The sequence below is a fragment of the Euprymna scolopes genome, chromosome 15, assembly GCF_053919585.1.
Source record: "Euprymna scolopes isolate OS-2025 chromosome 15, ASM5391958v1, whole genome shotgun sequence".
Classification (NCBI taxonomy): domain Eukaryota; kingdom Metazoa; phylum Mollusca; class Cephalopoda; order Sepiida; family Sepiolidae; genus Euprymna; species Euprymna scolopes.
This window is the reverse complement of record NC_136496.1, coordinates 51729169-51753877: the sequence shown is the minus strand read 5'-3', so window position 1 is coordinate 51753877 and position 24709 is coordinate 51729169. Positions and strand designations below refer to the sequence as shown.

Sequence of the window (24709 nt, the reverse complement as noted above, 5' to 3'; positions counted from 1 at the left end):
AGAGAGTCGGGCGCCATCTTGAATTTTTCCTTACAAGCTATTCCGGCCATTTGGCCTCTAGGACTATGACCGAGTCGAAATTTGACTTAAAGCTCATACCCGAGTTTGACGGGTCCACGTCCATCGTCGACTGGGTTGAAAGGGTCGAGCTGACGTGCGACCTTTGTGAGGTGAAAAGGGTACACACTGTGATTCCCCTGAGATTGGCTGGGGGTGCCTTGAGTGTATATCAGCAACTCAGTGCTGCCGAAAAGGGAGATGTCACCGCAATTAAAGCTGCGCTGTACAAGGCATTTGCCATGGATCCTTGTACGGCCTATGAAAAATTTGCTTCCCGAAAACTTCTACCGGAGGAAAGCGTGGACGTTTTCTTCGCTGGGTTAAAGAAACTCGCAGTTCTGTTCGGTGGAGGGGTGTCGGAGCGGACGCTTGCGTACGCGTTTGTGGCGGGCCTTCCCACTCGGGTGAAGCAGCTACTGAGAGCCTCAACCAGCGTTTCAACAACGACCATGGAACACTTGATGGAACGTGCTCGAGCCATCATCAAAGATGAGGAGGACCTGGGGCAACCAGTTGTGATGGCGACACAGACAGGCCAGATTGGCGCTCGGGAGATTCCGAATCAGAACCCTGCAAGCAATGGGAAATGTTTTCGCTGCGGCCGACGCGGACATTTTTCAAGGAATTGCACCAACAGGGGGCGTGTGCGCTGTTTTAAGTGTGGCGGTTTGGGGCATCTAGCCCAAAACTGTGCGGGAAACGTATCAGGGGAGAGGACGTCAGCGCCGCCCTGCTCCCCAAGCAAAATTTGAACAAGGCGCAACCAGTGATGACCGTCTACGTAAACAGGATACCCTGCTCAGCACTTCTCGACTCAGGTTGTTCGCATACTATAGTGAGCACCAGGCTGTGTCCAAGTTGGACTAAGAGGAAGATCAAAGTCACCATGATAGGAGGCGAGACCCAGACATGCTGTGGAGCTGGAACTGTCAAGATCTACACGGACACCGGTGCAGCCACTAAGATCAATGTGCTCGTGACCCAAGGAAATCTCCTGGGGTTTGACCTGTTGCTCGGATACGATGCCATCAAGGCGCTGGGGGGAGTCGCAATTCATCGGGATGGAAAGGCGCGATTCTTAGAGGCCCCAGGGTGTGCAGCGCTCCATATCGATCGGCCGGATTTTACAGTGGACTACGACTCGCGCAAGAGGGCCTGGATTGCATCTTGGAAGTGGACCGAGGGAATGGCACCGACTAAACTCAAGAATGGGGTTGCAGAGTACCCTATACCCAGTGAGGCCCGAGCAGAATACGAAAGGGAACTAAAGGCGTGGATCCAAGATGGCTGGTTAATCCCCTACCCTGAGGACAAGCTTGGGCCTCCGAAGGGTCTAATACCCTTGATGGCAGTAGTCCAGCATAACAAGTCAAAAGTACGGCCCGTGCTGGACTATAGGGAGCTTAACAAGCATATTGAAGCCTACACTGCCGATGCTGACGTATGCGCCAGTAAGTTGAGGGAATGGCGTCAGAAAGGCACTAATGTCTCAATATTGGATTTGCGAAAAGCCTATTTACAGGTGCGAGTTGATGAGACGTTGTGGCCGTTCCAGACAGTTTGGTTCCAGGGGCAGAGGTACTGCCTTACACGCCTTGGCTTTGGCCTAAATGTGGCATCACAGATCATGAAGACTATTGTCAACACAGTATTGTCCCAAGAAAAGCCCATGAGGGACTCAACGTCAGCTTACATTGATGACGTATACGTCAATGAAGATGTATAGTCTGCGTCGTGTGTCAAAGAAAAGTTGGCTCAGTTTGGTCTGGAATGCAAGAATCCCGAACGTTTAAAGGAAGGAGCAAGTGTATTGGGACTGGATGTTTATGAAGAAGATGGCACCCTACAATGGAGGCGTGGCAGTGAAACTCCAAGCATCCCCAACCTCGTTACAAGGCGGACCGTTTTTTCTTGGTGTGGAAAACTTGTTGGTCACTTACCAGTCTGTGGCTGGCTCCGCGCAGCTGTTAGTGTGATTAAACGCAGAGCAAATTTAACAACCACGGGTTGGGATGACATATCTGATGATGTCCTACTAACTCTGATGATTAAAGAGACACTGGAGAGAGTGAACAAGAAGGACCCTGCCTGTGGGCGGTGGTGTGTTAACGGAGACAACGTAGGTGTGTGGGTTGATGCCAGTTCTTTGGCGTTGGGAGTATCGTTGGAGCAAGGAGGAAACGTGTTCGAGGATGCGTGTTGGCTGCGGCCCGTAACAGATTCTCAGCATATCAACCTGGCAGAGCTGGACGCTGTTGTAAAGGGGGTAAATCTGGCCCTGCAGTGGCAGTCTAAGAAGTTGACCTTGTACACAGATTCTCTCTGTGTCTACCACTGGGTGTCTGACACACTTTCAGGACGGACACGAATCCGTACCAAGGCAGCAAGCGAAATGTTAATACGGAGAAGGCTAGACACGCTAAAAAACCTGGTATCTGAGTATGGGCTATCACTGAGCGTCACTCTGGTGCCATCACATTGTAATCGTGCTGACCAACTGACCCGTGTACCTCACAAATGGTATGAAGCCGCGAAGATGGGAATGGAGATTACTGCTCGATCTTGTGCAGTTGCAATCGACCCATGTCAAATACAAAAAATTCATGCACAGAGCGGACATCCGGGTATCAAGAGGACCCTTTATTTTGTGAGGCGTGCATACCCAGCAGTGACCAAGATGGATGTCAGACAGATCGTCAGAAATTGTGAGGCTTGCCAGTCTATTGATCCTGCACCAGAGCGATGGCAGAAGGGTCGCTTGGAAGTTGAGAGTGTGTGGCAGCGGCTGGCCATGGATATTACCCATTACAGTGGCAAGCCCTTTCTAACTCTCATTGATTGCGGGCCTACGAGATTTGCGGTGTGGCGGCAGATGACCAGACAGGATTCAGCAAATGTTGTTCGCCACCTATCATCCATTTTTTTTGTGCGAGGTGCGCCGGAAGAGCTCCTGACTGACAATGATGCAGCGTTTTGTAGCCAGCAAGTCCGGCAGTTGTTAGATGAGTGGGGCGTCCGACTACGGTTGCGATGTGCGCATGTGCCGTCAGGAAATGGCATTGCTGAAAGAAGCCATCGCAGCATCAAGAGAATTGCTGCCAGGAAGCGATGTACTATTGCGGAAGCAACATATTGGTACAACATTACGCCAAAGGACGGGACGTCCCCTTCAACCGCACCTGCGAATGCTATTTACACGTACCGAGTCGGAGTGAAGGGAATCAACACTACGCAGCCAACCAACAAGGGAACATATAACAGATATGAAGTGGGAGATCCAGTGTGGGTGCTGCCTCCAGGAAATCGGTGCACCGACAAGTTTAAGCGAGGACACATATCTGGAGTGATTAGCCAGCAGTCTGTTTTGGTCGATGGAACCCCACGACATGTGCGAGATCTTCGCCCAGCTATCGAGGTGCGTCATACAACTACACAAGAAAGCAGTGAAGCGTCTAGCGATGAGCTGCCGATGCACGGATTCAGTGAGCCCCTTCCAGAGACTGATAGCGATACTTCATCTGATGAGGCGGAACCAGATCCAGAGCCCGAATCTGAAACAGTGAATGTACCTCTTCGCAGAAGCACACGCACTAAAAGGCCACCCCCCAGTGCTCTCTATGTGATCATCAGATCAGGGGGGAGTGTAACGTGCATCCAGGAGATAAGCGCCCGCGTGTTTGCGTGTTGTGTGGGTACGTGGGAGAGACGGATGAGGGGAAAAAGACTTACCTCGAGACCAGCTCAGCGTTACCGACCAAAAATAGAAAAGAAAGACCAAGATGGCGACCGCCGTCTTTTGTAAAGTATGATGTCTCGCAAAGTCACACGAATTCTCGGAATATGCAAATTTAGCCGGCCTAGAACGACGATAAAAGCGGGTGAGGGGAAAGACGTGGGGGAGTGACGATTGAGTTGGCTGGGGAATCGTGTGGCTGTTGCTTCTTGTGCCGTGTTGAGGATATCTTACCGTGTTAAAGAGAGAGTCGGGCGCCATCTTGAATTTTTCCTTACAGAACCCTTCACAAAATTATCAGGATAGACAAAATCCTAAGATCCCTTGTAGCAATGTGGAGGACCTCATGGGTACAATGCATGCCAATACCAAAGGAAAATAACATGTGACCTATGCAAGCGAACAGGGCAAGGCCTCATATTGCAAAGCACAAGTAGCAAAAAAGAGCTACATAAAAACGGCAAAAATGGACCCTTCGCCAACAAAGAACATAATGAAGTATGTTACGGTAAGAATCAGAAATAAAGGAGTAAACCTGCAGCTCGATTCAGGGTCGGATTTATGAATTATAAATTTTAGCACGTGGAAGAGAATAGGAAAGCCCACGATGACAAAGACGAATAAAGTTGCAAGATCGGTAACTGGTGATAAAATAAATTTTGAGGGTGAGCTAGTTAATAATGTGTTACTAAAAAGAACGACAAAAAAAGCTAAAAGTTTTCGTTCTAAGGAATGCAACGAATTTATTCGGGACCGATTGGATTCAGTAATTTGAATTATGGGACTCGCCAATTAGTGATTTTTGTCACAAAGTCGAAAACCTAACGGCTGAAGCCGATAAACTCAAAAAGTATCTCAAAAAATCTTTCCCAAGTGTTTTCTCCGAAAATAAAGGCGAGATTCAAATTGCTGGACGAAGCAAAACCAATATTCAAAAAGCCATCGAGCGTACCGTTCGCTTCGAGGGAAAAATTGAAAAAGACTTGGAAAGACTAGTTAACACTGGGATTTTAATCCCTATTAACTATAGTGAGTGGGAAGCCCCCACCGTATACGCGAAAAAAAAAATCTAAAGAGATTAGGGTATGCGCCGACTTTTCGAGCGGATTGAATGCGGCGCTCAAGGACCATCACTACCGGCTAACAAACCCAGACGAAATATTCGCTAAGTTAAATGGCGGAAAATATGTTTCCAAAATAGACTTAAGCGAGGCGTACCTACGAATACCAGTAGAGGAAGATAGCTCGAAACTTTTGTGCGGAAAGGACTTTATAAATTCAATAGATTAGCATTTGGTATAAAAGTAGCACCTGCAATTTTCCAAGAGGTAATTGATACTTTGTTAAGCGGTTTGGATTTCTAAATAGACTATCTGGACGATATTCTTATGCGTAGTTAAAATGTTGAACAACATAAAGATTATGTATTTCAAGTGTTTGACAGAATAAAAGAATACGGCTTCACATTGAAGGAAGCAAAATGCGATTTTTTTTGGAACGAATTAAATACCTGGGTCATATCATTAATAAGGACGGGAGAAAACCCGATCCAGACAGGTCCACAGCTATAAAAGACATGCCAGAACCTCATAATGTAACTACATTGTAGAGTTTTTAGGTTAATTTGGAAGATATACTAAAGGAGGATGAAGAAGATAGTTTCATCAAAGAAATGAAACCAAAAAATAAATCGGATGGATCGGCAGTGGAAGCTTATTCTATATGCAATGAGGTACTGTTTTGCCGAGAAAGAGTAGTAATCCCAGGTACACTAGAAAAGAAAATTCTAAAGGATTTTCAAACGGGGCACTCTATGGCTACGCGAATGAAGTGGCTCATGACGTCCTACGTTTACTGGAGGAGTATAGACACTGATATAGAAGGCACGGTAAAGTTGTGTAAGGGATGCGCATTGGCTGCAAAAGCGCCCCCAATACAATTTAGCCCGTGGCCTAAAGCGGACCACCCATGGCAAAGAATACACGTAGACCCACTGGATGGAAACTATTATTTAATAGTGGTAGACAGTTTTTCAAAATGGCCTGAGGTATTTCGATGTAAAACCCCAACAACGGGTTTTACAAGCAGTGTTTTTCACGAATTGTTCGCTAGGTTTGGTGTGGTTGATTGTTTAGTGTCAGATAATGGCACACAATTCACATCAACAGATTTTAAAAGCTTCTGCGAGGATTTCCAGATTAACCACATAACGACAGCAACTTATCATCCCCGATCGAACTGTCATGCAGAGAGCACATTGGAAAGAGACCTGAAGAAGGCTAAAGGAACGCCCTAAAAAAGGCGTTACAACATTTTTTACAAGTTTACCGAATTGTGACAAATGAAAGAACTCCATCGAAGATGTCGCCAGCAGAGTTAATGTTCTCGAGGAAAATTAGGCCGGTCTCCGAGAAACTTTTACCAAAAGCAGGTGAAACAGCCAAATAATATATTTCCTAAAAAGAGGTATTTGCCGGGCGAAAAGGTATTTTTACAGGTACACAAAAATAATAGCACGATGTGAGAACTAGGAAAGGTCCAGAAAAGGATCGGGCGGATGGTCTACATTATCGAAGCTGCAATATTTACGCCCAAGAAACATTTAAACCAAAGTCGGAAACGCATAACAGATGACGAAAGACAACCGCCTGCTGAACAAGAAGTAATGGACCAGATATAAGACACATTTGACTTGGTAACACCACAAGCAGCCGAAGAACGCCGGCCCTCCAGAAAAAGGAAAATGACCGACTCGATAGAGATCAACCCCAGGAAAAAGAGCTATACGATCATCCCAGATGAATGAAAAGCACTGGAGGGGGTGTTGTGGGGTACACATCACTTCTATTTGAGAACTAAGGGGAATCATCCAGACCTATGTATACCACTGGTTTCAGAGACGAAATGGAGATATTCATACCATGTTTAACCGCATGCTACGAACACGTTTTTCTCATACCACTTTAGTGGCTCCTGTATTCTTTTTGATAAATACATATTATATTCTTTACGCTACTTGTTGTTTCTTTCATTTGTAACCGCTAGCACGGGTCTACAACAATTTACATTAAAGTTAAATATGGTCACACACACTTTTAGAAGACACTTTTTAAATAAAATTTAAATAAAAAATTTGGAAACTTTGAAACGTCGGAAATAATGATAAAATCATCTTTATTTACTGTTTATTGTCGTAAGTCTAATATTTCGCTAAAAATAGCTTCATCAGGGTAGGAAGTCTGGTCCGTGACTTTTCTTCATTTTGGTGTTATGGAGGAGATTATGCCAAGACACAATAAATTGACTTTATTACTAAAATTAAAATATTCCGTTTCAATTTGGTGAATAAGTGTACGGTAGTCAATGGAAAAATATCGAAGTATGCGTTAATAGTGAAAATTGTGTGAGTTAGATTACTTAAAAAGACGACTCGTCAAAAACTTGTTCACGTTAGACTTGGACGCGACCATATTGTAGTCAGTTGTCAGGCAGGAAAACGGAACAGAGTTCAACAGGCGTACAGTTCAAAGAAAGAAGCTTAGTTCATGGAATCTACGATTAAGTTTAGGCACAGAGTGGGGGAAATTTTTAATAGTTGCTTCAGGTAAACGAGTGTTTTTTGTACAAGTAAGGCAAGGGGGAACCATAGATTGGAGCTCAGACGAGCACTTACCATTAAAGTAACGATAAAGCAGAAACAGGCTCGCAACGTTTCTTCTGTAGGAAAGGGGTTGAAGAGAAAAGAAAATGGCATCCCTCACTGGGCTACGAAGTAGATTTTGAACTCTGTAATGGCAGGATAAGTCTTTCTAGCAGCTCCTTGGCTTCCCCAAATAGTAGCTTGTTCGTGACAACAGTACTCCACCATTGGAAGTACTTGGCTCTTAAACAAGTAGAGAATTGTATCAGCAGTAAGGTATCTACTGGAGTGGTAGAAAGATTCTACTATTTTCCTAGCGACCTTGACAACAGATTTGATGTATGGGTTTCATTTCAGATCAGGAGTAAAGGTAAAGCCCAGAGGTTTGTCAAAAACATGAAGCCTTCCAAGACCAACGCCATTAATTTCAATTGATGCCAGACGGGGATAAGAGCGTTGATGATATAAAGATAGAAGCTTGGTTTTAGATGCATTAAAAGTAATCAGCCACCTCTTTCTCCATTTCATAACGCGATCAAGATCAGAGGAGAGAGAGGATCAGAGAGAACTTGGTCGTTTACGGCCTTTGAAATGTTGCTATAGATGGTAGTGTCACCAGCATAAATGTCTACGAATAATCTTAAGATGTGATTTGGAAGATCATTTGTGTAGATCAGGAAGAGAGTTGGGCCTAGGATGAATCTCTGAGGGACTTCAGGATTTATACTTCTCTATTTAACAGATTCCAGCAACTTACTCATGGCGCACAGGAGACTTATTGGTCTGTATTGAGATGGAGATGGCGGATCACTTGAATTTTTAAATACGTTCCACACTGATGAGGTTTTCCAATGTGTTTTTTCAGCACTATAATTTGAATACTGTCAGGACCTGTTGCTTAAATGGAATCGAAATTTTAATTCTTTTAAAGAATATTTTTGGAGCATAGTGCATGTGAGCGCGTCGTCAGTATCATCGGCAGCGAAGAATGGTCAGCACGCGAAGAGATTAGCAGAAACAGCAGTAGAAGTAGCTGAAAAATTGGCCTAAGCAAATTAGGAAGTGTGCCGGAGAAGAGGAAGGAAATAAAAAGGAGAAAAAATGAAACACATGCACGAGGAGAAAGAAAGTCGACGTCAAGGAAAATGGACGTGTAAATGCGAAGACAAGAATGGACCGGCTGCAAACGACCTGTGGTCGGAGAAAGAAAAAGCTAAAATGGGCATGTGGAAGCGAGAGTCTTTTTAAGTGGTGCCGGGAGGAAACGGTAAAACTTTTATTAAAAAAGAAAAATTCCGACCCAGATTTTTATTTATTTCTATTCTTACTTTATTTGTTCGTCCATTTGCGACGGTAGCGGCTACGCTACAATAGCAGTCATACTGATATGCGATTCATTCCATAAATTTATAGCGTTTAAGCCGTTTACTTTACTAGGACTATGCTTGATTGACGGTATCCGGAAAGGATCGTCAACCCAGAACCATGGCAGCGAATATGAACAATTATTAAAGGCATAAACAACAACGCTGTCAAAACCAGTTACGAGAGCAGCATTAACGATGTTAAATTCTGTCAAATTTTCCTTTTGATTAGGAGAAAAGTGTAGTATCTGTTCTGATACTACACTTCGTCACTTTTGTCTTAGTCAATCAAGAACTCCTTCTAAACGGAGGCAATTTTATTTTTTGTTCAAATGCAGAATGCTTGGGTGGCCTTGAATCTCCTTACATTTAAAAATTTTAGTAACATAGCGCGCATGGGCGCGGATGAGAAAATCAGCCGTAGAATATCTGAGCAGCGAAAATATTAGCAGCGGCAGCCCTTGAAACACGTATGCAAATTGGCAACGTGCTGACGTAACAAGAAGAAGGAGAGAAAACGAAAAAGGAAAAAGGACAGCACGTGGTCGAGAAGAAAAGCAAAATGCCTCTAGAGATAATGGACGTGTGAAGTCGAGGTCGAGAAAGCGCTGGCGATGGCCGGTGTCAGGTAAGAGTTTTAAAAAGCACCTGTAATAAGGTAGAGCGTTGTAAAAAGACTTTAAAAAGATAATGAAATGCGCTATTGTTGGAAGAACCACGAATAAATGCACTTCATTTGCACTTTAAAATTGCCGAATCGAATGTATATTTCTCTCATTTTTTTCCTTTGCGACTGGTAAGACAACGCCTTGGTCCGGATAGTTGGAATGTAACGACACGGTTAAAGAGTAACGGCCACGTTAGATGGATTTGATACTTTGATACGACCTTAAATTAGGTAATTATTTGTCTACTTCAGTACACTTACACTAAGAAGTATGATTTCTTCAAAAATGGACATACGTAACAATAAAGACTTAGCTAAGGTATATATTTTATTTCATTGTTTTTACGTACATTATTCATAGCGGAATATTAAAAGTGAAAAATTGATAGCTATAATTTAATCGAATATGGATTTTCTTCTTTTTTATAATTAAAATGAAAAATTACGTGATTTACAAATTATTTATTCAAATAAACGTATTTTCCAAAATTCCAGTATAGAAATAATAAATTTACAAACACATTCCTATGTATAATAAAAGTAGCGCAGTTTTCCCCTCTGGACCAAAATACTGTAGGCTTACACCAACGGATGGCGTATACACATTTATTATGTTTACACTATTAACCATTACCTTATTTAACTATAGAGCGATGTTTTATACACCTTAATTCGTAATATTAAAGCATTAAATTTATTCCCAGGAGCGACATCATCGCCAACCTACAGAGGAAGTAGTTCCAATTTCATCTTCTATATGAAAAGTTCTCTTACGACCTCATTCATCATCGCGTGATGTTATACTTTTCCCTGTTTTCCTGTGTCTACGCCGTCATTAACTGGCTACTGATTACATACAAATCGCATAGTCTTACCATTTTTCAACTACGTAAATAATATATTCTCCCTTGCCGAAATCCGACCCAGCTGATCGGCTGAAAAGTAGACATTCGCTCCTTCCCGATTAAACAAGCGGTTCGATACTTTACAACACGCTGTCATTTTCTACATCTACATTAACTTTGCTTTTCTGGACTTCTCCACTAATGCCTTAACCCATTCATGATGCTATTATATTCCTACATCATCAACGGACACCCGAGACATTACACAAAAAACTTCTGCAAAAATACACAACAGGACATTTATAAATCACGGTTAAAATAATTCCACATAAACAAACACTAAACAAACAAGTGTACTTCACGGATATATAAACAATAAACAGAATTTATTTTATTATAACATTTAGAATATCATTTTTAGACATCCTAATTACATTTTCTTTTCTTTTTTTATTAATTTATTAATTATTGCAATCGTCACAAGTTTAAGTGAAATGCACATGTTTGATCGTGTTTGTACTTAGATTAGCTATTGTTTCGCTAACATCCGGTAACGAGTTACAAAGCAAAAAAGGCGACAACACAGAATGAAACAATGGTTCTTGACGAAACGAACACAGAAAGGCACTGATTTATATATTTTGTACTTGAATTTGAAAGCAGACGTTCAAAAGCTGTATAAGTACCGTGTTTTATTCACATTTTCTCTTTATTGGTGAATATATTAGCTTTATTTTTAAGAAAAAAGAAATTATTTTTACTTAAAAATCTTAATTTTTGGTTTATTTATAAAAAGTTTTACTTTAAAAATAAAAGAAATTATTCTTATTGCAAAATCTTAACTTAACTTCGAATGTGAATGTTTACTTGTTAAAACGTTCTTGACATTTTTCCAGTTTTATTTTTTACGGAATTATTTAAAGGCAACTATGATTAAAATTTTTGAATTCTTTATTTTCCTTAGATTCTTTTTACTTGTGTATTTTCTATCGTCACAAGTTTTACTTAAATGTGCATGTTAAATCGTGTTTGTACTTAGATTAGATATTACTTCGTTAAAATCCGGTAACGAAAAGGCGACAATACAAAATGAAACAATGGTTCTTAAAGAAACAAACACGAAAAAGCATTGATTCATTTATTTGATATTTGGATTTTCAACTGGTCGTTAAAAGTCGGCATTAGTGCCGTCTTTTCTTCAAATTTTCTGTTTATTGGTGAATAAATTAGTTTTTTTGTTTTTTAAGAAATTATTTTTATTTTAAACTTTTAACTTTTTGGTTTATTTGTGAAAAAAGTTTACTTTTAAAATGAAAGAAATTTTTCTTATTTCCAACTGTTAACTTAGATTATTCATTTTTTTACTTGTGAAAACGTTCGGTTCACGTTCAGTGTGATAACAGTGTCCACCACTTTATTCCCTTTTGCTCGATATAGGGTTAGCGAGTATTCATTCAACTAAACGACAATCCTGCCGATAGATAGATACATACATATATAGCTAGCTAGCTAGATAGATAGAGAGAGAGAGAGAATAAAGCTGACCTTCGCAATGGCGAAAGAGAGCGAGCGGGAGAGAAAGAGAGAGAGGATTACATTGTTTTATTAATTGTGTAAATGGTTTTCTCATGGAAAAATGTGCCGATTCTATCTAGCAAGTTCATTTGGAATATATATTGTTTTATTTTTTATTATAGATTTTTCTTGTCCATAAATATTGTTTATATTTTCCAAGTTGATAGCATAAACAGATTAGGCAATTATATTCATTTTCAGTTAGTGAGAGGGGAATGTTTTACCATACCTTCTCTTAAACATGCCAAATGGACTTTTATTAAGTACAATACTTAATATTTTTTAATGGAGAGTAGACAATGCATTGTGGATGCATAATCGGCAGCTCCCGTTACTCTCGCTTCTCTTTATTTGTCACTTAGTCCTCATTTTTAATGAGTGATTTTTCTGACAAAAGGAGAAGAAAAAGCTGCATTCTAGGTTGGCAGTATTTTGCATGAATAGTCGCCAGAGATCGGAAATTTTCTGTTTCTATCATTGTAGCTATGTCACTAGTAAGGGTGCTGGAGGTAAATGTTTCATCTCGGCTGACGTTATCCGCCTGATAGTCAGGGACCAGAACCTTGGATTAACCAATATCAGCAGGTGCAAAGTACTGAGGCCGCTGTATTGCCATTTGGTGAATGGATTTTGGGCCATGCAGTAGCTTCTGGTGGGGCCTCGCGATACCATATTAGTGGGTAATTGTTACGGCTTTACGTTTTCATGTGCTACAAAAGTATTTCTTCATTTCTATTTCTCTTTTACTTTCCCTCTCTGCCTTGCTTCAAGCAAGTCTGTCGACCTAGTTCACAAATTCCAAAACTCCATCATGAAAAGTTTCACTAAAAACTACACGAATAAACCTGGATCTCCAACTTCTAACGTAGACCCCCACTACCATGTCTCCTTCTCTAACATCAGGGGTCTTCGATCTAACCTTCCAGAGGTTGAAACAGATACAGGAGACTAAACCAGACATAATATTTCTAAGCTAAACTGGCATCGGACAAACTATTTCCCTAGATAAGTTCATAATTAAAGGATATTCTAATTTAACTTCCAAATCTGACCTCCAAGATCGCCATGAGCATGTAATATATGCCTATATAAAAGATGACTTTCCATACGGTAGGGACATCAGAGAAGATCCTAACTTACCCTATATGTGCTTCCAGGTTGCACTTGCTCAAACTACTGCATTTATATTTGCTCTCTATCGCCCCCGCAACAGCGGAGTTACTATCTTTAAAAGCATATCTGAGAAAATTAACCACGTCCTATCTGCTTATCCTTCAGTAAATATTCATGTCTGTGGAGACTTCAATGTTCACAATGTGGAATGGTTAACTCGCTGAAACAAGACCAATGATGAGGGGAGGTTCTGTCATGATTTCTCCATTGCTTATGACCTCACTCAGATTGTTCACTAACCCACGCATGTACCCGATATTGATGGCCAGTATGCAAGTCTCCTAGACCTTTTTCTCACAACTTGCCATGAACTGTGTCCAGCTTCCATTCTGTCTCCACTTAGATCTTCCAACCACTCTGTTGTATCAATTAAAATAAAAATGAAATGTAATAAGTCCTCAGATGTACCTCTCCATCGTACAGTATATCGATACTCTATGGCTGACTGGGATAGCTTCCATACATTTATATCAGATCTACCTCAGCGTTCCATGTTTAAAAAGGATGTGTCCTCTCTAGTATCAGACCTGACGGAATGGTTAATTGTATGTATAGACCGTTTGATATCCTCAAAAAAATTCCAGCAAAAACCAGCCGTGGTTCTCTCCAGAATGTGCTGCTGCCGTTGCGCATAGAAATCACTTTCTCCATTGCTTTCAACGTAATAAATGTACTGAGACTAAAGCCGCTTTCAGGACTACCAGCAACCACTGAAAAAAAGTAATAAAGAACGTAAGAGTTGTATGCTCAGTCCGGCCAGTCCAAAGTAGCTGAGTAGCGGCTTGGTTCCCACCAGTTTTGGCAAATAGCAAACAGAATCCTGAACAGAAGCCTATGTTCTATCCCAACTGTCATAAATGGACCTGACGTAATCTCGTCAACATCAGAAAAAGTCAAACTCTTTGCCAAGAACTTTGCAGCTAATTCTACCCTTTGTGACCAAGGCCACCAACCCCCAATATTTCCTCCTGTATCTGAAAACACGCTATGTGATTTATAAATATCTGTACGTGATGTTGCCAAGCTAATTAAAAACCTTGATTTCGGACGGTATTCCAATTATAGTACTCAAAAGACTTCACCCAGAACTAGCGCCCATACTTACAAATACAAAAATGTTTAAACGTTGTCTAAGAAGAATTGCTTCCCATCACCCTGGAAAATCTCATCAGTATGCCCTGTATTTAAGAATTCAGGTGATCGTTCATCCCCCTCTCAGTACAGGCCAATAAGTCTCCTGTGCGTCATGAGTAAGTTGCTGGAATCTGTGTTAAATAGAGAAGTAATCAACCATCTCAGCAAAAATAACCTTCTTAGTGACACGCAATATGGTTTCCGTTCTTCTAGATCTACAGCAGATGTGCTAACGGTTATATCTCATAGGATTAGCTAATCTCTTGACGGAGGCCACCTTTCTAGGGGCATTGCCTTTGGCATATCAAAGGCCTTTGATAGAGTATTGGAATAAAGGTTTACTTCACAAGATCTCCAGCTATGGCATAGCTGGAAATGTCTTCTCAATTATTAAATCATTTCTCTCTGATAGGTTCATAAGAGTAGTGGTTGATGGGCAGAAATCAGAAGCTCACAGTATTAATGCTGGGCCCAACTCTCTTCCTGATCTACATTATTGATCTTCCAAGTCACATCCTTACATCATTCGTAGACATTTATGCTAATGACACTACTATCTGGTAGCACATCTAAGACCGTAAACGACTAAATTCTCTCTGATTCTCTCTCCTCTGATCTTGAGCAAGTGGTACAATGAGGAAAGAGGTGGCTGGTTACTTTTAATGCATCTAAAACCAAGCTCTTAGTTTTACATCATCAACGCTCTGATCCCCATCTGACATCAATTGAAATGAATGGCTCTCGTCTTTACTCTTGATCTGAAATGGAACACATGCATTAAATCCGTAGCCAAGGCTGCTGGAAAAATGATGGGATCCTTCTATCGATCCAGTAGATATCTCACTGCAATTCTCTATCTATATAAAAACCAGGTACGTCCAAGGATGGAATACTGTTGTCACATTTTGTCAGGAGCTGCTAGAAAGGACTTATCCTGCCTTGATAGAGTTCAAAATAGACTTCGTAGCCTCGTAGGAGATGTCCTTTTCTCTTCCCTGCAATCTCTTTTCACACAGAAGAGATGTTGCAAGTTTGTCTCTGCTTAATCGTTATTTTCATGGCAAGTGCTCGGCTGAGCTCCAATCGATGGTCCCCCCTCCAAACTTTCACAAGAAACACCCGTCTAGCAGAAAAACTATCAATAATTTACCTCACTCTTTATCTCTGCCTAAACCTAAACGTAGATTCCATGAGCAAAGGTTCTTTCTTAGAACTGCACGCCTATGGAATTGTCTTCCGCTTTCCTGCTTTCCAGCTGACTACAATATGGTTGTCTTCAAGTCTAACATAAACAAGTTTTTGATGAGCTGTTCCATATAAGTTAATAAATTTACCGAATTTCCATTACTAACGATTACCATATTATCCAATTTCTACTATACACTCTTTAACCCTTATCCTCGAGTGGCCTCTTGGCCTTGGAAAGTGGTGATGCCTATGTAAAAAAAAAAAAGAAAGAAAGCGTTCGTAATTCCAAACGTCGTAGCTTCACCATGACTCATTAGACTCTTTCTTTTTTTCTGCATCTCCTTTTCCTTCTGCCATCATACGTTAGCGGTTGCTAATACAAGTATCTTTTCCCACTTTTTTCCTTTTTTTTTACTTTTTTAGTTTTATATGGGGGGGGGAGCTTGAGCCGTATGCTCCTCTGCTATTTACATTTTTATAGATTTTTCCTCCAGAGACCTCGCACGGAGATTAACTATTATTAAATGTTTACTTTTAAAACTTTTTACACGCAAATACTAATCATAATGAAAAAATACCATTGAAGTTTTAAACTACTTGTGCATACTTTAATCTATTATAACTATTAATTTTTTTACTCAAATAGGTCACAAAGCAAAATATATTGTTTTTTATTATATGCCTTATATTTCGGGCTAATTTCTTTCGAACCACACCCGCACTCACACCCCCATTCACACTCACACTCACAAAATAGGATGTCTGTTGCGAAAGCCGTTCTTAACATAAGTAGGTTGGGATGTCCATGCCGATTGCCGTTCTTAACACGAGGAGGTTAGTGGTTGGACTACAACAACAACAAAACTAACCGTACTATACTTTTTTACACGAGGGGTGCTACCACCGGGCAACGCCGGTTAGTTGGTCCTACGAGTATTTATTAATTAAATTTATTCTGTCATAATGTGTTTCAGCTTCTTAGTACACAAATAGGCCATTACATCGAACTAAATTCAACCACCATTTCAAATTCTTGGAAAGTAATGCAATCTTATGATTTCATGACATTGATATATTTTTCCTCATTGGCAAAACTCCTTACTATGTAGGTCCTGGATATGACCTTAAACTATATCCAGTGGTGAGGCCCCAGCTTGCGGGCTTTGGGGAGTGTGGAGTCACCCTTTAATTACCATTGCTCCCAGGTCCACTCTGACCCGGAGTGGTGGTACCTGTTAGGGTGCCAACTATGGGTTAACTAGAAACCGACTTGAAAACAAATATATTCTATTAAAAAATTTTCCTTCAAAATCCTTGAATTCGGCATTAAATAACCCAAAAAGGGTTGATATGCCATAAAACGAAAACAACAAGCAAGGTAATCTTTATGACATAACCTCCGTGGCTATGCTAGGAACGGATAACTAGTTTTTGGTATAATTCTTTTTTTTTAAACAACAGATTCCCTAAAGTTCCCATGCCCACAATCTAATGTTATTAAATACAATGCTGAATACAATATTAAATACAATATTAAATACAATATTAAATACAATGCTGAATACAATATTAAATACAATGCTGAATACAATATTAAATACAATATTAAATACAATATTAAATACAATATTAAATACAATGCTGAATACAATATTAAATACAATATTAAATACAATATTAAATACAATATTAAATACAATATTAAATACAATGCTGAATACAATATTAAATACAATATTAAATACAATATTAAATACAATGCTGAATACAATATTAAATACAATGCTGAATACAATATTAAATACAATATTAAATACAATATTAAATACAATATTAAATACAATATTAAATACAATGCTGAATACAATATTAAATACAATATTAAATAGAATATTAAATACAATGCTGAATACAATATTAAATACAATATTAAATACAATGCTGAATACAATATTAAATACAATATTAAATACAATGCTGAATACAATATTAAATACAATGCTGAATACAATATTAAATACAATATTAAATACAATATTAAATACAATGCTGAATACAATATTAAATACAATGCTGAATACAATATTAAATACAATATTAAATACAATATTAAATACAATGCTGAATACAATATTAAATACAATGCTGAATACAATATTAAATACAATATTAAATAGAATATTAAATACAATGCTGAATACAATATTAAATACAATATTAAATACAATATTAAATACAATATTAAATACAATGCTGAATACGCCGAAATTTAATTTTATTTATTGCGGACTATTATCCTCATCTTTTATTAGTTGTTTCACAACGTTTCGACCAATTATTCCTCTGGCCTTCGTCAGGTGGTAACCGCGATGGATAGGAACTCCGAATTTCCTGACTGCATTCACTGCAATTACTGCCTTCCATAGTTGTTGTCTCTCTACGTTTTAGTCAAGTAAGCCTCTGGCCGGCTCTGGGTAGGATTGAAATCGCTATCTTCAGACAATTCTCACCTAGAACCATAGAGATTCAACGTTTCTATCAACTCCCCACGGGCCCCGTCAATCAGGAGATTCAGAGTTCCTATCCGTCACGGTTACCATCTGACAAAGGCCAGAGGAATAATTGGCCGAAACGTCGTGAAACAACTAAGAAAAGATGAGGATAATAGTCCGCAATAAATAAAATTAATAAATAATAATCATCTCAATGAATTTCAATTCAAAAAAAATAAATTTGCTTCATTTTAGACACTGGAATTTGTCAGTATTTTTATTCACACCCTTGGCTCTGAGGAAACACTTCTTGAAACTGTAATAAACTGAAAAGATCAATTGATTTAAATCCAAGAAACAAATATGGATTGACCACTTACCCAATGATGGACCGTTAATCCATTCCAAAAATTTGCGGTAAAAATCCTGCCATCAGGCGTTATCGCCCAAGTTCTCTGAATAAAAAGAAATAATCAGAAAAAGTTTTATTTAACGCTTACAACATTTTAGAAGGCAAAAATAATTTCAAATCTAACAAGCAATGTAATGATAATACAAATTCTCAACGGTGTGCACTCGTCCGCGAGAAGAGCGCTCCACGCACAATGTGGACTTGTTTGATCTTATTATAGCTTGCTTTTTTCTTTATTGCTGAGCAACTAATACTGCAAGGAAATTTTACATATGCGCATGAAAAGCGATGAAAATATCATTGGATAACAAAATTCTGTCAGTACTTAGATGGGTGACGATTTGGGCACACCAGAGTAAAGGTGATAAGAAAAGAAAAGCCTCTGTAATAATTCTAACGCCTTTTTAAAGGAACTAGTCAAGATGAAAACCACAGAAATAACACTCGATCTTTTATCCTACTTATCCCAGCATTGCTTTTGGTCGTCTATGATATCAAACTGCAATGCCGAGTCAAGAAAAATGCGGCCAGAAAGTGTGCATTTTTGCTTCGTTCCAAGTCGTTTATCGTGTACAGACAATTAAAAATGGTATATATTGTCTTTTTAAAATGAAAACGGCATTCGTACGATACACATGCGCATATGCATACAAAGGCACAACACCTGCACGCATACACACATGCTTGCACACACACACACACATACATATACATAGTTTTATTATGCTTTATGTAAATACAGTCATATCTTGCTACAATGTACATACCGTTTCGATCTCATCAGGCAAGAAAATCTCAAATTAAAAAGGATTCAAGACTATTTTTAATTTTAGAGGAGAGAAAATATATTTTGCCATAACTGGCGTGAAGCAAGGTTAATGTTCTCATCGATTTAAATTTAATTACAAAAATCAAATTTCAGTTAAAGAAAAGGAGGGGAGCATAGTCTTAGGGAAGAATTAGAGAGATTGATAAGAAGGAAAAGAGTAACACAGAGATATAGAGGGGGTATGAATTCACTAAGAAGAAGAAAGGGAGAAAGGAGGGGTGGGAAGAAGGTCATACAAAAGAAAACAGTTGACACGTAAGGACGATTGTGTCAGGAGAGGATATTTACTATTTTATAATTTAAGTCATTTGAACATGTCTCGACAACAGAAAAGGGTATTTATTTTATTTTTTTTATATTTTTTGTTTTGAAATTAACACTGACTTTTAATATGACATAAGATCTGGATTCCCAAGTCGCCTGTGTAAGACTTAATTTAATTAAAAAAAAAAATTTTTAATATGTAACTTCCAGTTATAACAAATTGAATATTTATTTCTTTAATTTATATCTTAATATGTTAATATATTTAAGCTTATCAAATAGTTATTTCAATTTTTATTTCGTTTATATATACATATACATACGTGCACACACGCATACATACATACAGACACACACGCACGCAAACACATATGTATATATATATATTTATTTATTATTTTTAAAAACCGTAATCTACGGACAAGCGTGTTTTGAAGCCCTACTCCTCATCAGTGTGACTATTGATAGGATTCGAACCTTGGACCTTATATATTTCACTCCAGCGACCTAATCAATTAAGCTATGATGCCATAGACGACTTACTGCTTCGTTTTCATCGTTCATCTGTTTAAGTGGTTTTGTTTTTTGATTTTTTAATATTTGCGTACAATAAGAAATAATTTGTTGTAGATTATGGTCAGCCAATATTCTGTGAGGCGTTTATTAATATTTTTCTTGTGGGCTGAGGGTTAATTCGATGATTGTTAAAAATCTTATTATTTAGTAGAAGTAGAACAACACTTTAAACGTTATAGCAAAAAAAAAAAAACAGGCAAAACCCCCTTTATATAATTACTTTGTCCTTTTCTTCCTTTGCACTATTTTTCTATTTACAGATTCAACACAAACTTGTATATTAAGCAAGGTATTACCAGTTTTTAAAAAAATTACTGGCCATATTTTTGATATATTTATGTTACGATATTTTCTATTTACATCTTTCTATTACTGCCTGCTTCCTTAAATTATTTGTAGATTTAAGAAATATTAATTTTAATTTTCCAGGTTGTTTCTCAAGTAACCGAATGGTTACTTGTAGGCATAGGCCAATTCATACCATCCAAAAGGCATAGGTCAATTCATACCATCCAAAAAATTCCAACAAAAACCTAATAGCCAGCTATGGTTCTCCCCAGAATGTGCTGTTGCCATCGCACACAGAAATCACTTTTTCCATAGCTACCAACGTAATAGATGCACTGAAACTAAAGCTGCTTTCAGAACCGCCAGTAACCATTGTAAAAGAGTAATAAAAAATGCAAGAGAACTATATGTGCAATTCGTTAAGTCCAAAGTAGCTGCGCAGCGGCTTGGTTCCCACCAGTTCTGGGAAATAGCAAATAGGATCTTGAACAGAAACGTGCGCTCTATCCCAACCATTATCAATGGACCAGAGGTCATCTCGATAGCATCCGACAAGGCCAAACTATTTGCCAAAAACTTTGCGGCAAATTCTACCCTGTGTGACGAAGGCCATCAACTCACCATATTCCCTCCTATAACAGACAACATGCTATGCAACATACAAATATCTGTGCGTGAGGTCGCCAAGCTAATCAAGAACCTTGACTCCAGTAAAGCAACTGGTCCCGATGGTATTCCAATTATAGTATTAAAAAAATTACAACCAGAACTTGCCCCCATACTTTCCAAACTGTTTAAGCGTTGCCTTAAGGAGAAGTGCTTTCCAACACCCTGGAAAACCTCATCAGTATGCCCTGTATTTAAGAATTCAGGTGATAAGTCATCCCCTCTCAGTACAGATCAATAAGTCTCCTGTGTGTCATGAGTGAGTTGCTGGAATCCATATTAAATACAGAAGTAGTCAACCACCTCAGCAGAAATAACCTTCTTAGCGACACACAATATGGTTTCTGCTCTGCTAGATCTACAGCAGATGTGCTAACGGTTATATCTCCTAGGATTAGCGAATCTCTCGACAAAGGCTTCATTTCTAGGGCAATTACTCTCGACATATCAAAGGCCTTCGATAAGGTATGGCATAAAGGCCTACTACACAAGATTTCCAGCTACAGTATAACTGGAAATGTTTTCTCTACCATTAAATCATTTCTATCTGATAGGTTCATAAGAGTAGTGGTTGATGGGCAGAAATCAGAGGCCCACAGTATTAATGCTGGAGTCCCTCAGGGGTCCATACTGAGCCCAACTCTCTTCCTGATCTACATCAATGATCTCCCAAAACACATACTAAAATCTTTCGTTGACATCTATGCTGATGACACGACCATCTATGGCAACACATCAAAGGCCGTAAATGACAAATTTCTCTCTGATTCTCTCTCCTCTGATCTTTAGCGCGTGGTACAGTGGGGAAAGAGGTGACTGGTTACCTTTAATGCATCTAAGACCCAGCTCCTATCTCTACATCATAAACGCTCTGATCCCCATCTGGCATCAATTGAAATGGATGGCTCTCGTCTAAGGGAGGCCCCAGGATTTGATAAGTTTGACTTTTACACCTGATCTTAAATGGAACATATACATCAAGTCTGTGGTCAAGGTCGCTGGGAAAATGGTGGGATCCTTCTACTGCTCCAGAAGATATCTCACTAATGATGCAATTCTCTATCTATATAAGAGCCAAGTACGTCCAAAGATGGAGTACTGCTGCCACATCTGGGCGGGGGCTGCAAAAAACAGCCTATCCTGCCCTGACGGAGTACAAAATAGACTCTGTGGCTTAGTTGGGGATGCCCTTTTCTCTACTCTGCAACCTCTTTCACACAGAAGAGACGTAGCGAGCCTGTCATTGTTCTATCGTTATTTCCATGGCAGGTGCTCGTCTGAGCTCCATTCTCCGGTCCCCCCCTCACCAATCTTTCTCAAAAAACACCCGACTAGCTGAAACCACCGTCAATAATTTTCCCCACTCCCTATCTGTGCCTCAATCAAAACGTAGATACCATGAACAAAGCTTCTTTCTTAGAAGTGCACGCCTGTGGAACTCTGTTCCGCTTGCCTGTTTCCCTCCCGACTTCAACCTAGATGTCTTCAAGTCCAACATGAACAAGTTCCTGATGAACCGCCTCCCCCCTAAGTAATGACACCTTACCAATTCTCCAATACTATTGCTACACTATCCCTTTGATTACTGTACACACAATAACCCTTATCCCTGAGTGGCCATTGGGCCTTGATAAGAGGTGAACTCCATGTAAAAAAAAAAAAAGCTTCAATGGGCGAAGACCCAAGAGAAAGTTATTTTGAAAGACATGATTCAAGTTCGGCTGAAGAGCAATGAAAGAATCGTCTTAAAAGAAAGGCATTAGGTCAGTCTGCTGCACGCACTTCCGAAACTGAAGAACAACGAGACAGACGTTTAAGGAGAAATGCTTAAGCCATGTCTACTGCATACGCTTCAGAAAATGTAGAGCAACGAGATGGATGGAGGGTCAGATACAATATAGAGCCAATTTGGACGGGCATTCAAGAATAACAAAGTCATGTTGGTCTTTAAAGGCATTCAACTATATTCCCTCATCTAATTATGCAGAAAAATAGGCTTTATGTAGAAGAAATGCTTCCATTGTCTCGCGAGAAGATGGCCAATTGAGCTAGCGGGAATATGCTGTTCAAATGGCAAGGTGAATCTCCCATTTCTTGAAAAACCTCCACAACCGCTACTACGCTTGCTCACAGGTTCAAATCCTGAATCAAGAACCTTCATGAAAGAGATAAGCTGCTACAATTGCACATTTCAGATGACGGTTTTCAGATCCAGTTACCAATATGAAAGGGGATTTATGCCAACATTCAAAGTACAGGGGCAAGTCTACCATCTGATTGGATCTCTTCAGCCAACTGAAAATGAGAAAAATGGTGTCAAAGTTCAAAATATTTCATTTTTACATTTTCTACCAAATTACTATGCCAATTTGGAGTGTAAAGCCTCGAAATTTGAGATACAGGGTAATCGGATGTGAGGAAAATTTTTTTATTGGCTTTGACCCATAAAAATAACTGCTAAAGGGTCTAGACGCTCACCCAGGCAAAGCCGGGTCGATATGCTAGTATTCACATAAAAAGATGCAGTAGCCGACTTTGCCCAACGGAATGGGGTCCTTTTAGTTAAAGAATATATTGAGGATAAAGATCGAATTACATATGTGAATGAGATTAGTAAAAATATCAGCAAACACTAAATTAAATAAAAAAAATTCTACGATACAGAGTTGAGTTGAAAAGATAGAATGGAAATTTTGAAAGGGAAAAACGAAGTTTATATATTTATATATGAGTGCAAAGATGGGAATTTGTTAACAGGCTTTTAAAATAATAATACATTGTTCAGCCAGGATATCAAATTAGAATTCGGCATGGAAAGTGCGCACTGTTGAGGGTAAAACCTTACCAAATGAAGATGAGGGCACTAGGTGAACATGATAACTACAAATATCTGGGAGTCCTTGAAGCAGACACTGTTAAAGCAACAGAAATGGAAGACAAAATTAGAATGGAATACCTCAGAAGGACAAGAAAACTTCTCAAAACTAAACTATTTAGTAGAAACCTAGTTAAAAGTATAAACACCTGCTACTCGTTAGATACCCCCGGGCCGTTTATAGGTTAGACCAAAGAATAATTGAGGCAACTTGTCCAGAACACCAGAAAACCGATGACTATGCAGAATGCACTACACTTAAAGGATGATACCAACCGACTTTACGTGAAAAGGAAAGATGAAGGAAGAGGACTTCTTTGTATAGATGACTGTAAATGACAAGAAAAAGGAATTAGAAAAATTCATAATGCAGAATACTGAAAGAATAATTACCACAGCAAGAGGCACTAAAAAAGCGAACAAGACAAAAATAGAAGAGACAAAGGATAAGACGAGAAAAAATAAATGGGAAAAGAAACAGCAACATGGACGATTCATAAGGACGACAAAAGATGATACTAACGAAAACACTTGGACATGTCTACAAAAAAAAAAAAAAAGAAATCTCAAAGAGAAACTGAATCCCATTTAACAGCCGCACAAGATAACACTTTCAGAACAACCTACATCAAAGCAAGGATGGACAAGACACAAGAAAACAGTAAATGCAGACTCTGTAGAAAAACAGACGAAAGAAAAATCACATAACAAGCGAATTTAGTAAACTAGCCCCAAAAGAATATAAGAACAGACATGATCAAATAAGGAAGGAATTATGCAGGCACCTGCATCTTAAAACTCTGGCAAATAATACAATCACAAACCGATAGCAGTGGTTGAAAACGAAAGGCACAAAATCCTTAGGGTCATTGATATACAAACCGATAAACTCAAGCAAGAACACCGGGTCTCATAATAGTTAACAAGA

The 24709-nt window shown here is 39.1% G+C and overlaps 1 long non-coding RNA gene across 1 annotated transcript in view; it reads right to left on the bottom strand.

Annotated features, from left to right (window-relative positions):
• The window catches only part of LOC145293825 (uncharacterized), a 574943-nt gene that overhangs the window by 196298 nt on the left and 353936 nt on the right, over positions 1–24709 (bottom strand). The window contains exon 3 of the long non-coding RNA XR_013869775.1: positions 18252–18326. This is a non-coding gene — a long non-coding RNA (uncharacterized LOC145293825). The remainder of the gene's footprint in view (positions 1–18251; positions 18327–24709) is intronic.